General features: G+C 63.8%; 2 long non-coding RNA genes across 2 annotated transcripts; both read left to right on the top strand.

Annotated features, from left to right (window-relative positions):
* The first annotated feature begins 573 nt into the window (after positions 1–573).
* LOC144614174 (uncharacterized) lies at positions 574–2,078 on the top strand. Its single transcript, XR_013551759.2, has 2 exons — positions 574–921; positions 1,862–2,078. It is a non-coding gene; the product is annotated as an uncharacterized LOC144614174 (long non-coding RNA).
* A 2,072-nt stretch (positions 2,079–4,150) lies between these two features.
* Positions 4,151–10,915, top strand: LOC132678279 (uncharacterized). Its single transcript, XR_009609540.3, has 2 exons — positions 4,151–5,475; positions 9,626–10,915. It is a non-coding gene; the product is annotated as an uncharacterized LOC132678279 (long non-coding RNA).
* Positions 10,916–11,720: the final 805 nt, after the last annotated feature.

The raw sequence follows: 11,720 nt of genomic DNA, 5'->3' as shown, positions 1-11,720 counted from the left end.
CGAAGGTTCCCCTGGTTCCTGGTGGCCCTAAAGCAACGGGATCCTCAGCCCCGTCCCGCGGCCCGGGATCCGTGCCACCCCCCGGCGCCCCTCCTCCCAGGACACCGAGGCAGTGGGAGGGGCGGGAGGCGGCCTCAGGGGGGCTCCGCTCCCCGGCTGCGGCTCGGCCTCGCCCTCCTCCAGGCCGGGAGGATCCGCCGTCTGCGCCCGCCGGCAGGGGGAGGGGGAGGGTTATTTTTACCTCCCTCCAGGCAGCCGGGGCGACAGGAAGTGAGCGCGCGGCCCGCCAGATGTGGGGAGCCAGGCAGCTGGGAGCAGCCACAGCTGGACTGGCGGCCGGCCGGGGTCGGGGGGGGGGGGGGGGGGGGCGGGGTCTGCGGGGGGCGGATCCCAGGCCTCAGGTCCCCTCTTTGTTCCCCGCCGCCCTAGCCTCGTGTCCGAGGTCCCCTCTCACCCCCACCCCCCTCCCCCCCGCGCCCCGCTCATCTCGGTGGCGGCCTTGCTGTCCCCCATCTGTGCGCCGGTGCCTTCCGTGCTCACAGGCTCTCGGGTCCCGGGCGGGAGGGGGGACGCTGCTCCCCGACGTGGGGACCCCCCGAGTCCCAGCAGAGGGTGGGGGGGGGGAGACGGCCCCTCATCGGCCCCGCCTGCCACCGCCATTGTTTACCCGTCGGCTGCCTCCTAGGAAACTTAACCCGCCCGCGGTAATTTTATTTGGGAACTTCGGCCAGTTGCCATAGCAACCCCCAGTGACGTCAGAGGGGCTGGGGCCCGAAATCCCCGGGAAAGGGGGGATGGGATTAGGGGGGAGACCCCCAGGAGGGCCCCTCCTTAACCCTGCGCCTGCCAGGTCCCGGTCTGAGGGGAGAGGGCAGCCAGATGTGACACTTCTCGGGCGCCCCCATTCTGGCGCGGTGCCAGGTGAGGGTGGCAGGCCAGGCCCTGATGTCATCCGGTGCTGGGTGGGTGGTGAGTCAGTCCTCGGGTGGGGGCTGGGCCAGGCCTGGGGGCTATTCCTGTCTGACTCACCCCTCCAGTGCCCCTGAGCAACACCCAGACGCTGCCCTAGGGATTTCAGGCGCCAGGCTGGGGGGAGGGGGTGGGGGTCCCCACAGATCCCTGGGGCCTCAGCTTCTCTCAACCGTAGGTGGGTAGGCAAGGGCTTCCCTGGTGCTGTCACCCGGGCCGAGGGTGGCTCAGTGGAAGGGTTCGTGGCAGTGAACTGGGGCCACCTCGTAACGTCGTTCCCCGGATGTGGGGAATGGCTGGAACTGGCTAGGGAGGGGGCAGGTGGTGGGATCCCTGCTCCGTCCACAACACAGCCCGTCACTAGGGCGATGGGAGGCAGGGGCCCTGACTGGCACGGAGGAGCACACGCGCGCGCCAGGGGGGCTGGGCTGGGAGGAGCCACCCTAACCACAGTGACGTGGGACTTCCTCGGCAGGGCCTGTTTGATGTCTCTGTGTGCAGCGTTGCCATGGGGCCCGGCAGGCAGCCGTGCGTGTGAGCTGGGGTGACCTATGGGGCGGCTGGGTCTGTCAGGGTCCCTTGACCCAGCACCCCCGTCCCGGGCCCACAGGACTGCATGTACCTGGTGTACCTCCGGGCACTCGCTTATCCAACTTTTACCCCATCCTGGGCCCTGGGCCGGGACATTCCTCATCTCATCTCAGAGCCTTGGCGTAACTGCAAACTGCATGTTTTCAATATAAGGAAACTGAGGTTCAGAGAGGTGTGATCACTTGGCCAACGATATTCAGCCAGAAAGTTGGGGAGCAAAGATTTGAAATTCAGTTCTTCCACCCTGCTCCCCTCGTCCGTCCATCACACTGTTTTCCTCATTGTTTCTCAAATACCCCAGGCATGTTTCTGCCTCGGGACCTTTGCACTGGCTGTTCCCTCCACCTTGAACTTCTCCTCCAGATGTCCGGACGGCTCCTCCTTCACCTCTTGGAAGTCTTCGTTCAAGTGTCACCTGGTCTTCATGCAGCCTTTCCTGACCTGGCCCCCACCTCCTCAGCCCCCTTCTATTTTCCCTTAGCATGGATCACCCAACACACAATATATCTTTATACGTATCTGTTTTGTGTGTGTGTGTTCCCTACAGCTGTCAGTCCCATGAGGGCAAAGCTTTTTTTTCTGGCTTGTTCTCTGCTGTGGTCTCCGGTGCCCAGAACAGTGCCTGGCACACAGCAGGCACTCAGCGAATGTTTGAAGAACGAACAGACGGGCGTGTGTGTGATCCCTATGCCACTTGACCACTTAAGCTGGCCTCACCCTGGCCCTGTCCCCCTATCCCTCCCTGTCGTGACAAAGGATCTGTTGGCTAGTTTGGAGAACTCCTATCCCTGTTGGCTGCTGTCCCTGGGTAAACTGGCCAACTCAGGACCAGGGCGTACGGGGCAAGCACTGGGGGATCCAGAGGGAGAGCTGGTGGCACCTGAGGTCCCTCCAAGCTTAGTGAGCTGGGTCGTCTGGGGTTATAAAGGGCCTTGGCACAGATATCCCTGGAGGACAGCATGGAGGAGGCATTTCTGCTAAATGTGTGCCCAACTGGACTAATGCCAGGCGAGGGATGGTTCTGGATGGGAGGCTTGTTCTGGGGTCCGAAGGAAGCATTCTGGAGGCGCAGCGTGGGGGGGGGGGCGGTTGTAATTTGGTCACTTTCTAGTTGGTCTGTTTCTGAAATGACAAGCCTCTGTGTGTGTGTCCACAGGGAGACCCTGGATTCTGAGAACGCCATTCCCCTGTGCTTAGCTGCTCAGGAGGCCATGTGGCAAGTACCCCACCCCTCTCTGGGCCCCACCCCGAGTCGGGGAATTCTGTGCCACCCCAAATCTTCCCCCAGGGCCCCACAGGCTGCTCTGCCCCCTCCTGCCCCAACCTGCCAGATCCTGCAGCTTGGGCCAGCCTGCCCCTTGGGCCCCACAGAGAAGAAAGACCCAGGAACCCCCCAGGCTGGGTCCCATGGGATGGGAACTAGGTGTGGCTTCCACCGGCTTCTTCCAATTCCCACTAAGATCCAAGGTGGGAGCCGGCTGAGCTGAACTGAGGAAATGGAGAACTCAGGAGGAATTCTGGGGTACGAGGTGACCCAGAGGCATCCAGCCAGCCCCTATGGTCCCCTGCCTGGGCCTACTGCTGGGTCCCCACTCCCGAGCGTTACCCTTACTTCCCAGGAGTTGGGTGGTGAACAATCTGACCCCCCCCCCCCGCCCCCAATCATATGACTTGGGAAATGTTGGGAGTGGGGGGAGAAAAACGGCCCCCAAAGCAATGCCCACACAGGCCTGTGTGTGTGTCTCCACAGCCAGAGGAGGGTCCTCTGGCTCCAGAACCCCTCGCGCCATGGCACCATAGGGGTGGCCGTGGTGGCGACCTGGCGCCATCGGCCTCTGTCCCATCTTGGAGAGGGTGAAGTGGCAGTTAGGCATGCCCAAGGAGGCTGTCTTGGCGGTAGAGGGCACCCCGCCCCTCCTTTGGTTAGTTTTGTTCCTGGCCCCCCACCTGGGCACAAGGCCAGGCCCCAAGGCAGGGCCCCGTCCTGGGGAACAATGCCTCCGTGTTTCTCCCGGTGGAGGGGAGGCCGGTGGAGGATGTGGTGGGACAGACGCAGGCAGGGAAGGAGGGAGGGATCCAGGGAGGGACTCTATCCCAGGGAGACTCCAGTAGCTGGGGAGTTTCCCAGAGCCCCTGGGTGGGTGGGGGATGGGGATGCTGGGAAGCCAGAGCCGGAGGCAACCTTGATCCAGGGACCCCCTGGACTGGGGTGGGAGGCTTCCATGGCAGCAGGAGAAGGTTGGATGGGATAAAAGGAGGGACTTCCTGGGGCTGGAGAAGGCACTGAGGGACTGGAGGAAGTGGGGATTGGTGTTTGGCAGGAGGCCAGACGCCCAGGCCCGTGCCTCCCAAGGAAGGGTACATACACAGCAGAAGTATGTCCTCCGTCTGGCGCCATTTCTCCCCCCCCCCCCCCCTTCCCCATCTCCCCTGCCCCCTGCCCACGGCCTCCAGCGTTTCTCTTCCTGCGCGGGGGCAGGACTTTGCCAAGAGGGGTTTGGGGGTGCGAGGGGCATTAGGACCCCTGCTTCTGTCCTTCCTCCCGCAGGGAGAGCCTAAGCTTAAAATCTGGGGCTGCTTCTCGAGTCCAGGACCCGGAGGGGGGGAAGCTGGGCTGGGTTCGGGGGCCCAGGTGGAGTCGGGACAAGGAGGGAGAAAGTTGGGGCTGAGTTGGGGGACCAGAGAGAGAAAGTGGGGGCGGACCGGCTCCGGGGGCACATGACGGCGGCGCCCGCCCCGCCCCGCGCCCGCCCCCTGTCCGGCCCGGGGGGGAGGAGACGGGAAGGTTTTAAAAGCGATTCGGCCCCGCGGCGGGCCGGCCAGTGAGTGGGATGGAGCCGGGCCCGCGACCGACCCCGGCCCGTCTCGGGTCCGCCGCCCGCCCGCGTCTCTGCCGCCGGGCCCGGGGCGGCGGCCGGAGCCCCGAGTGCCGGCTCCCCTCCCCCGCGGGTGAGTCGGGGAGGGAACCGGGAGGGAGGCGGCGGCGCCGCGGCGACGGCGGCAACTTTTCTGCGCCGGACTCGTGGGCGGAGTGGGGGGGTGCGCCCGGCGGGTCCCCAGCGCTTGGAGAGGGGGAGGGCGCCGCCCCGCCGCCGGTGGCTGTGTGTGTGTGTGTGGGGGGGTGCAGCGGGGATCGTGCATCTGGCGGCGGCGGTGGCGGCAGAGTCCCGGGGCGCCCCCTACGGAGCGGGGGAAGGGCAGCCCAACATTTACCCCCTCCCCAGGAGACCCCTGGCCACTCCCCCCACCGGAGACCCTTGAGAGCGTGGTGGGGAGGGCGGGTCCCATAGTCACGGGGGCAGGTCCAGGTGGGCCGGGAGTCAGCGGCAGGGTGGGAAGGGGGAGGGCATATGCCCGGGCTGGGGTGGGGAGGGATGGATACACACGGGTACCTGGGCTCCTAGGGTGCCTCTCAGGGCTTTGGTGGGGATGGGGCTGGAGGAGTGGGTGGGTGGGGGTCTCCCAGAGTTCCGTGGATGGCGGGTGACACGGTGGTTCAAGCTCTTGACATGTCGGCCAACGAGTGGAGGGAAGGCCTTCCATTGAGCAGATGGGCTTGGGGGCCCAAGGTGTAGCCCCAGCTTGGTGGAGATTGGGGCACCCCTCCCCTCCCTCTTGGCTCCTCCGGGCCCAGGAGAGAGGAGCTCATTCAGGGTTGCTTAGGAAGGGGGCCAGGTGTGGGAGATTCCTGGAGGGATGACTCCCCAGTCCTGTGCCCCGCGAGCGGCCCGCAGTCCTCATGCCCTTGGGCTGCAGGCCCCTGACTAAAACCTGAACCTTGTATTCTAGCCCCACACTGACCTCTGACCCCAGCACTGGACTTGACTGCCACCAGAGCCCCCAGCCCTACACTGACTTGCCTATTCAGCCCAGCCAGGCCCAGCCAGACCCAGTGGCCTCCCGAATGCCTTGAAGGTGCAGTTGGCTCTCCTGTCACCTGCCCCGTTCCTGCCCCAGTCCTAACCAGCTGCTCGCTCATGATGACGGGTGCCGTGTGAGGTTAAAGCTGGGGGGCGGTGTGGGACCCCTGGCATGAAGGCTGTCCTCTGGCAGCTCTTCCCATGCCCGCCGGAGCTGGAGGGCAGTACCCGACAGGTGCCCCGGCTTAGAGGCGAGGTGATGTGGGACACACCCTGTCCGCTCGCCCACGCACCCTGCCCGGGCCGGCCCCTGCGCATGTGTTCACACGCCGCAGTCCCAGGAAGGCACGTCCTGGGAAGGCACGGGCCCTGGGGCCTGGTGCCAGCTCCGTCCTAGCTCCCAGAAGGGCACCCGTTGCCCTCTGCCCTTGCAGGATGTCCTCTGGGAGCTCCTTCGAGACCCCCACTGGCAGGCCTCGTCTGTGGGCCCAGAGGGGGCCCTAAAATAGCTGCCGGCCTAGCCCAGGGCTGGCACGCGGAGCACATGCGTGACAGGGCGTGTCCAGGGGGGTCGGGCCTGTCTGTGCTAGCCCGGCCTCCAAGTCTCTGCAGACCCTTGCTCGCTGGAGAGAAATCTCGGAGGCGGATGCTCCAGGGGTCCTGCCAGGGCCCCCGTACGGACCTCTGCCTGGTGTAAGTGGAGGCCAGATGTTCTGCGCTGGCCGCAGCTGCTGAGCAGCCCCTGTCGCTACTGCAGTCCCAGGGTAACTGGCATCCTGGTCCGGGTGGGTGTAAGTGGGGTGACCTGCTTCCTATGGGCCCAGATGGCACTTGGATATACCTTAAAGCATTTTTTCAGAGTGTGCCCTTCACCTTGGGAAGCTGAGCGGAGGGGCTCTGTTTTCGGTGAAGAATACTGCTGGGAACCCTGGGTGGTCGCAAAAAGACACCTTCCTGCCCCTCGCTGGGCTGTCTGGCCAGCCCTTTTCCACTCTGGATACGCTTTCTGCCAGGAGCAGACCTGGCTTTCCTTTAGATTTGCTGCATGACCTTGGGCCCGGCCCCGAATTCCTCTGGGCCTCGGTTTCTCCGTCTGTAAATGGGGAGCACCAGAGAACAAGCGGAAGAGAGTGCATTTCCCTTCCTTGTCGCGGGCGCTCGCCTTCAGATCCCTTTTGGGGCCCCCTGGCCACCTTCCCTCCTGCCATCAGGTGTCCTGGGTGGACAAGGAGATGCGTTGGAAAAGGCTGGTCAGCCGGAGAGGTCGTACACGGAGGGCAGCGGGCTTAGGCGTGTGGGAATCCTTGGGCAGAGAAGGACGCCGCCATGCTGGGCACGGCTGAGTCACGCTCCAGCAGCGCCTTGCCCCAGGGTGCTGGAGCTGGCGCCACCCTGGGTGTGGTCACTGAGCTGTGGCCCTGGGCAGAGCAGGCCTGGGTGGTCTGGGATGGGGGGCCTGGGTGGTGAGCGGCCAGGAAGCTGACTTCTGAGACTTGAAGACCTTTGGCCTTCCCCTGGCCTGGGTCTGGCATCACCATCCAGGACTGTGGTCACCCACGCCCTTAGAATGCCTTGAGGATCCTGGGGACCCCTTAGCCTTGGGCCTGGGAGTCCTGGGGGTGCCGAGGAAGGAGGACAAGGCCCAGAAGCCCGTGATTCGCCTCGAGGCTGGCGGCCTCCCTGCAAAAGGCAGGCCAGGGCTACGATGGGGACGTATGGGGACAAGGCAAGAGGTGAACATGGCAATAGGGTGTGCCCCTCAGTTAAGGGCTCTCGGTGTGGATGTTGGGGGGGGGGGGGCCCTGGGAATTCCGTGACTGATCCTAGGGGGGATTGAAGTTTAAGGCAGGGGTTGGAGTGTGGTGTGGTGTGGCTGGGCACAGTGGGGGCTGGGATGTGACTTGCACGGTTCCCCTATTTATAACAAGTGATTCAGTCCTCACTTACTCACCCCTTCCTGGGCCTGCCCCCTCCCCCCAGCCCTGGGTGGGCAGTGGGGGCCCACCCACTTGCCACTGTCCTGCCTGCCTCCACCCAGGTGCCAGCCTCTGAGCGTCGCCCATCGGGATGGTTGTTGACGGTTGCTGTGTTGGGATCAGGGTAACGGATGGGGGGCTGGTGGTCAGGCGGCACTTGGCCGAGCAGCCCAGGTTGGCGGCTGGCTCTGGGCCCGGCCCAGGGAGCCTCTGCGGAGAGTCTAGGCCCATTAGGCAAAGCGTTAGTGACAGGCTGGGAGGGCGGGCGGTGGCGGGCAGGGCGGGGCCTGCAGCCCTTGGTATTTTCCGATCCCAGCTGCTCCGAGAGGGTGGAAAGTATTTGGGGACCAGGCTTGGGGGCGGTGGTGGTGGCGCCCCCGGCGGAAGCTGCCCCTGATTCATTCTTGGAGCATGGGGTTGGGGGGTGGTGACAGTAAGCCTGCCTGCTTGTGTCTCGTGCCTCCACGCCCTGTACTCAGGCATACATACATACATCCGTGTGGCTTGGGGCCTGCTCTGCTCCTCCGGCCCAGGGGCCCATCTTCCCCCGACGCCTCCAGCTGCCAAGGACTTGGCCCTCCCTGGACACCCATCTCCCATGAGCCTGAGAGGCACACCTTTGGTAACAGGGGTCCCGGCTCCTGGGCACCTGCACGGCAGCGCCCCATCCATGAGAGACCCAGGCCTTTTGTGCCTTTGGGGATGGGGAGTGGCCTTGGCCCCGGCCTGGGGCTCTGTGCAGGGGAAACCCCACAGGAAACGGGCCTGGCCAAATGGCCGCCCTTCCCGTTCTCGTCCCTGGGACACGAATGTGCTGTCTCACTTCCGGAGGCGGCCCAGGGAGGCCGGCCGCCCTGCAGGGCCTTGTCTGCTCCCGGTTGGTGCCCCCAGACCCTGAGGGGACAGGGCTGGGGCCTGATGGGAAAGCCGGTGGCCACTGTATGTGTGTGTGTGTGTGTGTGTGCACGCGTGTGTGCCCCCGCGTGCGCCTGTATGAATGGGAGGGGTCGGGGAACAGAGCAGGACATCTCTTAACACCTGTCTCCCAGTGACGGGCGCCACCATATGTGGGTGCCAGGGTCCCACCAGTGTTTGGAATCTTCACTGCCACCGTCTTTTCTGTTTCTGCCTGATGATGACAGCATGGCCCCATTCTAATTACATGTACCACTTGTGAGATCCTTACCACGGCATTATCTCTGCTTTGTGGATGGGGAAAGGGAGGCCCAGAGGGGTTGAGTGGCTTTCTAGGAGTCACCCAGCTAGGATGCTACAGAACCAGGGTTCAGAGCTGCCCAAACTGGCTCCAGAGTTGGGGTCTCCTGGCCAGAGGGCTCTTATCATTAAGGAGAGCTCCGTTTACGACGCACAGGCTGGCTTCATGGGCTTGTGATCATGCAGTTCACGGGGTCTCCCCTGCTCGGAAGGACCTGAGCTTGGGTTAATGCTCTTCTGTCAGCGTCTTGAAATTTGCAAGTTGTGAAGAAGGGACCCCGCAATTTCATTTTGCACTGAGCACTGACAATCGTGTAAGGCGGTCCTGGTGCCGGGTGCTTGTGAATGACATACGCTCTTGGTGAAACCTCCCTGTGCTGTGCGGTTGAGGCCCTGGGCTGTTATACAGATGGGGAAACTGAGGCTTGGAGGGCATTTGGGAAACTGCAGAGTGGAGATTTGCACCTTGGGCCTGCGTCCGGTGCTCTGGGGATGTGTGTGCCCACGGGAAGAGCTGGGTACCCGCCGTCGGCATCCGCTCTGATGGGGTGCAGGCTAAGGCTTGGCCACTGAGGAGACGGGGCCACGGGAGGGGGGAGAGGCCCTGGTGGTTTCCTCCTGCCCTTCAGTCTTCTAGGAAGTGGCGCCAGCTGGGGTGAGATCACTTCCTCACCCGCCTGCCCGCCACCCCATCGACTTCCTCTCCTCATGGCCCCGTTTAGCCTGCCCAGGGCTTACTGGGGGGGGGGGGGCGGGAAAAGGGGGGGAACCTGGCTCTGGAAGTCCCTGCAGCCCTCTTAGCTCAGAGGGATCCTTGGAGCATCTCTACCTCTCCAGGCCTGGGCCTGAGCGTGTGGCTGCGGTGGGGGCGTCCAGCCTGGTGGTCCAGCATTCCCTTCAGCTGCCGCCGTGTGTGGGGACAGGGCTTCCCTACCAAGCCTCAGCGGGGACGTGGAGCACAGATGTCTTCAAATCTCATTTACCTCCTTTGCTCTCTCTCCCCCCCACCCTCAGGTGCCAACCTCCGGTCCCACCCGGTGCCCCCCAACCCCTGTGCCATGGCCGGCTGGGGTTCCTGGGGATGGGATTTGCTGCCTGTCACAAATCACATTGCCAGGGATTTCCAACCGACCCTGAGCCCTGCCTCTGGGGCTGCCGCCACCGCCTTCGCTGCTGAGGACGCTGCCCGGGGATAGGGCCGGGGATGGGAGGCCGAGAGGCCCCCCGCCCCCTGCTGCCTGCGTCTGGCCTGGGGAGCAGGGCTTAGCTGCTTGTGAGCAGAGTCCACACCAAGTCGTGTTCACAGTGGCTAAGTTCCGCCCCCCGGGACCCCGCCTCCTCTGGCCCTGCCGCCTGCCTGTCCCACTGTCCGGGCCTCCCTGGGCTCTGCCTCCCGTGCCTACTGAGCTGAAACACAGTTGATTTGTGCAGACTGGCTCAGTTCAGCAGGAACAGGAGTCGAGCCCCCTCGAAGCCTGTGCAGCCTGCCTTCCTCGGGTGGGCTGATTCCTAGGGGAAAAGCTGAGGACCCAGACCCAGACCTGTGTTGGGCGGAGGGACTTGGGGGAGGGGCAATATAGCCTGGAATGGGGTGGGTGGACCCAGCTGTCTGCTGTAGGCGCCCTCCCCCAACTCTGTACTTGGGGGTCCTGCCCCCTGCACAGTCCTACTTCCGGCTGAGGCTGGACAGAACTCCTAGGGAGAATGGGCAGGTGGGTGGGTGGCCCTCCCACTAGAGAGGGAAGCCATCTGGGTCCCTATCCCCTCCCAGTAACCCTCCCAGCCTGGAGCCTTGGCCTTTTCTCTCCCAGGCCTGGTGGGACGTGGGCCAGGCCTGTACCTTCCTTCCCAGCAGCCAGTTACTCAAGAGGAAGCTGCCCTGGGCCCCCAGACCGTTAAATGCCAACTCCGGCTTCCGGAACCAGGCTGGCCTGACCTGAGTGTGCCTGGCCTCTTCTCCCTGAACCCTGCGGCGTCCTAACTTTGGGGGTGTGGGGAGAGCTGTCACACTCTCTGGGCACGTGGAGCAGGGAGCAAGGTCCCTTGTGGGCCCAGAAAGGACACAGATGGGCCTGTTGAGTCCGCCGGTGGCCCTGCAGTGCACGTGCTAGTGCAAGACCGGAGACCGTCCAGTATCAGATGGGATGGACCCTGAGTGCGACCAGGCAGAGAGAAGCCCCCTAGGCTGTCAGGGCTGGCCCAGGGTACCCTTTCACCCAGGGATAGGGGCATACTTCAGCTCGGGGCAGGGTCTGTGCTGTGTGTTGCTGCTGTCCAATTAAATAAAACCTGCCTCCTACCTCATTCCTGAAGGTCTGGTAGTTTGTGATTTACTCCCTTCCTCCTGTCGCTGGAGTTTTGGCTTTTCAGGTGGGGAGGACCGATGGGCTTGAATTTACTGTCCCTGCACCCTGAACTCCTGACTTCCCAGGATCCCTATGCCTGTCCCACCTGTTGTGAGGAAGGTCGCAAGTTTAGTCACACAGGACAGAGAAAGCTGGAAAGGTGACCTTGAGGGATGTCCTAGGATGGGGGCGGGAGGGAGGGGTGACTCTCAGGGAGGGCTGATGCAATGGCAGGGAGAGCTGTTCTAGGAAGAATCTAGATGGGGGTCATAATGAGGAGTACCCCAAGCCCAGGGCCTATTGAACCCAACCTCAGGTGGCAGTGGGGGGTGACCCCGAGGGAAACGCTGGGCAGAGATGGCTGGGGCCCGAGGGTCTTGAGCTGGTGACATTTGGGGGTGGCGGAGAGATAAGGGAGAATTCAAGCCTCAGGTTAGACTTGACCTGCTGGTGTCCGAGAATGCTGGCAGGGAACTCGTGCTTGAGGTGTGCGTGGGTTACGAGGGAATCCCTGGGCCCAATGGGGACATTTTTGGATGACTTTGAGAGCTGAGGGGCATGAGAAGGGAGCCCCAAGTCCGAGGACGGCATTTGTAGGCCGCTGAGACTGTAAGGGGTGAAGCAAAGGCTCGGCACCGAGCCTGCCCCCTCTACCCTCAATCACGCCTCTAGGCGGCGCAAAAGAACACGCCGGCACATACCTGCGGGGACGGGGGAGGCGGGGCAGATGGGACCGTCTCCAATGGGCCCTCTCGGGCAGAGGG

Source organism: Panthera onca, chromosome A2 (genome assembly GCF_046562875.1).
Source record: "Panthera onca isolate mPanOnc1 chromosome A2, mPanOnc1 haplotype 2, whole genome shotgun sequence".
Lineage (NCBI taxonomy): Eukaryota > Metazoa > Chordata > Mammalia > Carnivora > Felidae > Panthera > Panthera onca.
Note: the sequence above shows the minus strand (reverse complement) of the source record. Positions and strands in the feature narration are given on the sequence as shown.